The sequence below is a fragment of the Condylura cristata genome, unplaced genomic scaffold, assembly GCF_000260355.1.
Source record: "Condylura cristata isolate star-nosed mole 26May11 unplaced genomic scaffold, ConCri1.0 scaffold00021, whole genome shotgun sequence".
NCBI lineage: Eukaryota > Metazoa > Chordata > Mammalia > Eulipotyphla > Talpidae > Condylura > Condylura cristata.
Window position 1 is genome coordinate 2,784,305 of NW_004567122.1, and position 6,882 is coordinate 2,791,186.

The 6,882-nt window shown below is 51.6% G+C and overlaps 1 protein-coding gene across 1 annotated transcript in view; it reads right to left on the reverse strand.

The window, feature by feature from the left end:
- PAPSS1 (3'-phosphoadenosine 5'-phosphosulfate synthase 1) overlaps window positions 1-6,793 on the reverse strand; it is a 38,605-nt gene extending 31,812 nt beyond the window's left edge. Inside the window, exon 1 of the mRNA XM_004686602.2 lies at window positions 6,771-6,793. The gene's annotated coding sequence lies outside the window, so the exon portion shown is untranslated. The remainder of the gene's footprint in view (window positions 1-6,770) is intronic.
- Window positions 6,794-6,882: the final 89 nt, after the last annotated feature.

Consider the following 6,882-nt stretch of genomic DNA (forward strand, 5'->3'; position numbering starts at 1 on the left):
AATGGCTGGGGCAGGGGTGTGGGAGCAGGGAGGTGAATGGCTGGGGGCAGGGGTGTGGGAGCAGTGAGGCAGTCAGCTGCTGCACTAGCAGAACCTGTTTGCCATCTCATTTTCTTTTGGATTTTTCCCAGTTACCTTGCTTTTACACAGTGAGTTTTCATTTATTTGGCCTATAAAACATCTTTGCTTTTAAGTTGAACAGAAAGGATAAAATCTATCTGAGAAGCTATAAGCCACTGAGGATATGGTTGAAAAAAGTATAGGGTAAGTAGAGTCTTTTAAGGGGTAGAAAAGAATGCTCACTGGAGCTCTGTGCCTGCTGCATTTAAAAACATTCTGGGGGTCCTTCCCTGGTGGCACAACGAGTTAAAGCACAGCACTATGAAGCTGTCCACAGCCACAGCAGGATGAGTTCAATCCCCAGCCAGGGAGGTGACCCACCTGGTGCTGCAGACCTCTCCTGACCCACCCGCTGCTCCCCTCTGCAGTGTACTTCGTCGATCTGTCTGTTCTGCTCCCCACTCTGTCCTCTGGTGAATCGTCTCACCCCCCCCCCCCGTACCCCAGCTCTGTACACATAAACAAATCCTTAAAAAAAAACAAAGTCTGGTAACAAATATGGCAGTCTGGGTAGGAGGCTTATGGCTGTTTCATAGTTTTCAATTAAAAATCTTGAAAGATTTGTCACCACCTCCTACCAACCAGATTCTCAGAATACATCAGTAAGTTTTAATAACTGGAGTCTCCTGACGGGGGCATCAGCCTGAACATCACTGAGAATCTCCCTTCTGGGCTCGGAGACTCAGCACACCACTCCCCGTGCCATAGCCCCTCCCCTTTCTCCTCTTCCACCAGCTCCAGGGAAACGTGCCATTAGTGATTCACTGCAGTAAAGAGGAAGTTACTTCCTTCGACTTGTGCCTGTTGGCAGGATGCTGGGTGGGGAGCTTGAGCCCACAGGGCAAGGAGCCCGTACCCCCGGGGCGCGGCCCCGCTGAGGCTTCTTTCCGAAGGTGCAGGGGTAGAGTATATCTTCGGCTGGTCGCTCAGCCGGTGCCAGGCAGGGAGCGCGCACACGGCATGCCTTTCTCACCCGCAAATGGCCAGGCCCAGGGGACCGCGTACACACCGCAGCCTCCCCGACTGGCAGGCAGGGCGAGCACGGTGAGCTGCAGCCCTCTGTACTCCAGAACACCCTTGTCTTCTCTTGTGCCCCATCAGGGCTCAGTGAAACCTAGCCAGCAGGCATTTATTTAAAGGCATGGTCTGTTTTCTCTGTGTAACTTGCGAATGAAGCTATGACTGATGTTCAGAAATCTTGAGTCTGGCAGCACTTAGAAAACGCAAGTCATGAGAATCCCATCACGCCAGCAGTGAGGGCCAAGTGAGTCTTCTGTCACTAGGTCCAAGTCCGCAGCCTGACGTACGGGAGGGTCTCCCCACACATTCCACACACCCCTACACACGTGGCCTGGGCTCCCTTTTTGATCCACCTTCATTTCTACAAGTGCTGCTTTGCATGTCATCCACTTTCCTGTGTGGCAAATTCTCCTGTGCTGTCACTTAAAGGACAGCTGTGAGTTGGGGGTGGTTTCATGCGCAAGGACAAAGCACACAGAGCACACACAGATTTCTGAACACCTTGGCCCAACCCACCACCTCAAAGTGACCACTTACAGTGCACTGCGCCCCATGAGAACCCCTGAAATGCCAGCAGGCACACTTCTTTCACATCTCCAGACCTAACAAGGAGAAGGGAGATGACAAGACAGCTCAACCGAAGAAGAGGGAAGGAGAAACGAGAAGCCTTTAGATCGCACTGCAGCTACTGAGACTCAAACTTACCTGGACATCCTTCCTGAACAAGGCCAGGAGCAGAAAGAGAAATACCGCTGGAGTGCGGGAAGCAACTCAGAGACTCCGCATGACACGGGGCCACCACAAAACATGCTGGCAGCGACACTGGCAAGAACTGGCTGCAAACCACCCCTGGCCTCCCGAGCCAGAACCGAGTTACCAAGGCAGGCCTGTGGCACACCAGCAACCCTCAAGAATGCGCTCTACCTATACAAAGCGCTCTCCAAAGATTTGTTTTTTAAAAACCGAAGAATATTTAAGATGTCCTTAGTGGATATTTTTGACTATCAATATTAACGGCAGGGCCCCAATGACCTCCTGTGGGGAAGCCGGTCCGCAGGGCTTCCTAGAAGTCAGCTGAGGCTGCTGAAAGGGCGTTTTTCATTCAGAACTTGTTCATTGATCCATTTCAGATGCCGGGGATAAAAACGAACAGGAAAACTTAGGGGAAAAAGACAAGGAGAGAAAGATGAGACCCTGCTCTCCGCCTGCTTGTCGTTTCCAGGCAACATCAAGAGCTTGTTCCCAGCACAAGCACAGCCCCACCGGCCAGGATGGGTCAGCAGCATCTCAGCATGTCCTGCGGACACAGTGGACAGGGACACCAGCCTGACGCTCTGGGAAATGCACACGTGCCTGGTGCTTGCTTCTCGTGTGCTGCGTGCTTAGTGCCGGCTGCCTGGTTCACTTTTGTGGCACCTCAGTCTTCTGCCAAATCCAGAATGGGCTGTGGGCCTTGTATGAAAGATATATAGCTATGTAAGGGACAAACTTCAGAAAAGATGGAACTGGTGGGCTTCCCTGGTGGCACAGGGGTGCAAGTCTCAGCACTATGAAGCTATCGCCAGCCACCGCAGGAGTACGAGTTTGATACCCCGCCAGGGAGCTGACCCATGTGGCACAGCAGACCTCTCTTGTCTCACCCGCTGCTCCCCTCAGCAATGCATTTCGATACATCTGCCTGTTCTGCTCCCACGCTGGGAAATCCTCTCACCCCCCAACTCTGGCTTACACCTCAGTTCTTGCATGCATAAATAAATGAATAAAAAAAAAAAAGACAGAACTGGTAAAAGGAAAATTATCTCATTCATTTATTGGTTTTCATTCACTCTCTAGCAGGATAAATGCAGTAGCCATAAAAAAGCAGAATCTTTTTCTGGCTTTCTATCACTGTATCCCAGGCCCTTGGAAGAAAAGTAGGTACAAAGTAGGAGTTAAACGTTTGATGAATGAATAAATGACAAGAATTCAGTAGTGCTAGCACCATACATGCCAGGCGCCGTGGCGCTTTAACAGAGCTTACTTAGCCCTAGCACACCCCTACGAGGTATGTACTACTCTCATCTCCACTCAAGGGGATCTTTTATCATCCACATTTTACATTGCAGCTACTGAGGCACAGAGGGGATTAAATATCACGTCCCAGATCACACAGGGGGTGAAGAGTATAACATGAATCCTACCCTGGATGGAACTTTTCCTGTAACTTAAGCTGAGCTCAGGTACTCAGGCTATCTGAGGCTTCGAGATGAGAAGCACCAGAGTGGACTCTGCACCATGCCCTCATCCCATGCTGTGCAGAAAGGGCTCTGCGTAGACACGGAACATCACCGAAGCAGGACTGCACACGACTGTGATGGGGAATGGAACCAGCACAGGTGCGGTGTAGACACGAGGGCCACGTGGAGGTGGTGTGACCGCCCAGGGCACGACGAATTCAGCATGTGAGGAGGGAGCCGGCGCCTGGGGAAGTCCAGGAGTGCCATGGGGAAGGCCAGCTGGTGTAGGAGACACGGAGTTCTGGCGATTGGGGAGGCCAGGGAGAGGAGGTTGGAAAGGCACCCCAGGGCGAGACTGACTGTGAGGCAGACTTGACTGCTGTGTGTATTGGGGGCAAGGAAGGCGGCGGCAAGGAGTCAGCCGCCACGGAGTGCAGGGGAGGAGGGAGGACACAGGTCTCCTCAGAGAGGCCCCAGCTTCCTCCAGCCAGCACGCAGTGCAGGGGCACACACCCAGCCCCAACAGGTTCTGCCATAAGGAGACGCCAGCTTATCACATCCACTCCTTTATCAGACTGGGCTGGGGGGGGTGGGGGGAGCAATGGAAAGGCCATTCCCGATCTCCTCCACTGCTCCTGCAGCCACACAGACAGCTTCCTGGACTGCTGACTGGACTACTGTCTGCGTTCCCAGTGCCCCAGCTCTCCATCCGCCCGTCTCCTGGCCTACGGCTCCTTGAACCCACCTTTATATCTGGCTCCTTCACAGGCAATACTATCCCAATTAAATTCTGGGTCCCTGGACTCTCATTTCTCTCTCTCTTTATATTCCCTGACTTAAATCAGCCACCCAGTCTTTGTGTCCAACCTCAAGCTAAACTCAGTCGTTACAGTGCTGGTGTCCACACGTCCCCATGGTCCCCACTGGATCAGAAATGCGCTGCATCTCAAGTATAAACATGCACACAAGTTGCTTACTAACTTCATATTGATTGTGATAGTACCAAGCTTACACTGATACTGAAATCGGACAATTACAGCTTGGTGCGGAGTCACATAAATCACACAAATTTACTTTAACCTGCTGCTCTGGAGTCTTTGTAGTGTAACCCCTAGAAGGCCGTGAGTGACACACACGGCTCATCCTAGTGGATGGCTGGCCCTACTCTAGTCTGTCTTCAAGGAGCTGCCCCTCAGCGAGCAGCATGTGTGAAACTGGACCCACCATGAGCACGCTATGATGTCTCCACGCCTGCTTCCTCACCCTAACTTGGATACCATAATTGTAAGAAAGAGGATAACTTTAATAGAGAGAACACACCGCTGACTCTGACAGACTTTTTAACTCCTGCGAGGCTATCACCTCCATTTGACAGACAGCCAACCGAGGGACTCAAAGATAAAGGTTACACGCTGAACCCTGGCAGTCAGCTCCGGGGTGCCAGCGTCCCCCGGAATGGTCACTCAGAGGTGCTACAAACATCCCAAGTCATTTACGAAAAACAATGTGAACTGTCCCTGGCCCAGAGTAAGCTGCCCTTTGATGATGAGGATAGAGGCATCCCCCCCGGCCGTGCCTACCTCTGCAATGCCCTCCGTGGCAGAAGCCTCCGCACTGTTTCCCAGTAGACCCTCGGGATCAGCTCTTAACTTGCCTCCCACTTTGGTCCAAGGCCAGCCAGGTCCCTCTTACTCTTCCTGCAGTGTTTCTGCCATGTCCGCTCTGGACTCCCACTCCCACTTTAACCTGGCCCGTCACACCTTCACACTGGATTAATAGCCAGGAGCCCACTGGACAGAGTCCTATCAGTAACAAGACCCACTCAGGCAGCGCTCATGGCTTAAACCTCCTGGCTCCCTTCAAGGCTACCACCGCCCTGTCTGTCCTCCAGCGCTTCCTCACTGGACTCCGTCACTGTCCAGCTCCTCCAGCAGACCCAGCTCCCGAGAACACCAGATTCATTCCTGATGGAACCTGACAGTGCCCATCAGCTGATTTAAGTCTGAGAAGAAAAGAAGGGTCTCTGTCCCTACTGGGGAAAGTAAGATTGAAAAGGCAGAGAAAGTAAAAATTCTAGCCTTTTCCAAAATCTCCCACAGAATCAAGATTGACGTGAGCAGTCAAACTTTGACAAAAGCATAACCCAGTCCCTCTTACTGAATTCAAGCTTATCCGCACTTCTCAACAAAAACTCCCCAGAGTAGCAAACAGTGTCTTCATTGTTCCTGGAGTGAAAAATCATGACATTCTTACCCCCAGCCCTTTTCCTACAGCTCCCCTGTTTCAGAAATCTGAGCACAATTCTCCATACATCTTCCTCCAAACACCCTGGCTACAGTGACCCCGCTAGAACCACGATGAAACTTGTGTCTTACACCATGCTCAGTGCTCAGTGCTGATATAGTCCATTCCCTGGGCAGGTGCCACTTACAGCCCCAACCAGGCCATGAGCAAGGAAGGCACAGGCATTTTGCAGCTATTCCATTCCTGCTTTCTGCAAAAAAAAAGTGCTCTTCGTGGGTACAGAGAATACTGAGTGAGTTGCTGGTGGTGCAACAAATCATCTGCAACTACCCTGTTTTAGCCAGCTGTGTTTCCCTAACCAAAAACTTCCTCAAGGTGACAGGCTTAAAGTGGGGACACATGGTCTCTGCAAATTCATTCAAGTCAGCTGAGGTTCAGACTAGAGTGTGTGTCCTCAAGATCAAAGTGCCAGAAATGACCACCCGGACCCAATCACTAGCCCTCTGCCAACCAGCCCAGTGCTCTTCTCCCACTTCTAAGTCCCCATTCTGTTCCTGCCCCTCCTTAGCACCCAAGGAAGCAGTAAGCAACTAAAAGGAAAAAGGAATCAGGTGAGAATTCTTGGTAACAGCAGATCTGGTAAATGAATCACTTCAGATGAACATTTGCCTAAAATAGCTTTTCTTTCTTTCTTTTTTTTTTTTTTTTTTGGTGACTCACTCAGGGTAATGATTTGCCAGGCTGCAGTTGCGCCTCCTGATCTTGGTCTGTGAAAGAAAAATTTTCATCTAACCCTAAAACCAGTTTCTTTCCTGACTCCAAAGTGGGACACCACCTCCCCCAAATCAACACTGCAATTACAAAATCTTCGCTGCAGGCTGCTTCTGATTAAAAAAAGAAAGAAATTAAGGAAGGAAGCCGTGAGGGCAGAGCCGCTGACCATCAACGCCAACTGACAGTGGCCGCTACACTTACCAGCCTCCAGTCTCCCCACACCTGACGGCTCGGGGCGCCCAGTGTCTAAGACCCCGCGTGACAGACATTCCAGTTTCACACCGAGTCACAAAGAACCTCAGTCAGGGCAGTCTCCCCTCATGAATGGCCACATTGTTGGGGCCTTTCCCTCCAACACTGAAACTCAGAGATGGAAAGAAATAAATGGACACGGACCCGAACCTGGGCGCGCGCACAGGCACAGCCAAGCTCAGCCAGAGAGGCCCGCGCCGCGCCCTCAGACCTCAGGGCCACTCCGGAGGCTTCGGGCCGCTCCAGGCGCGCACGC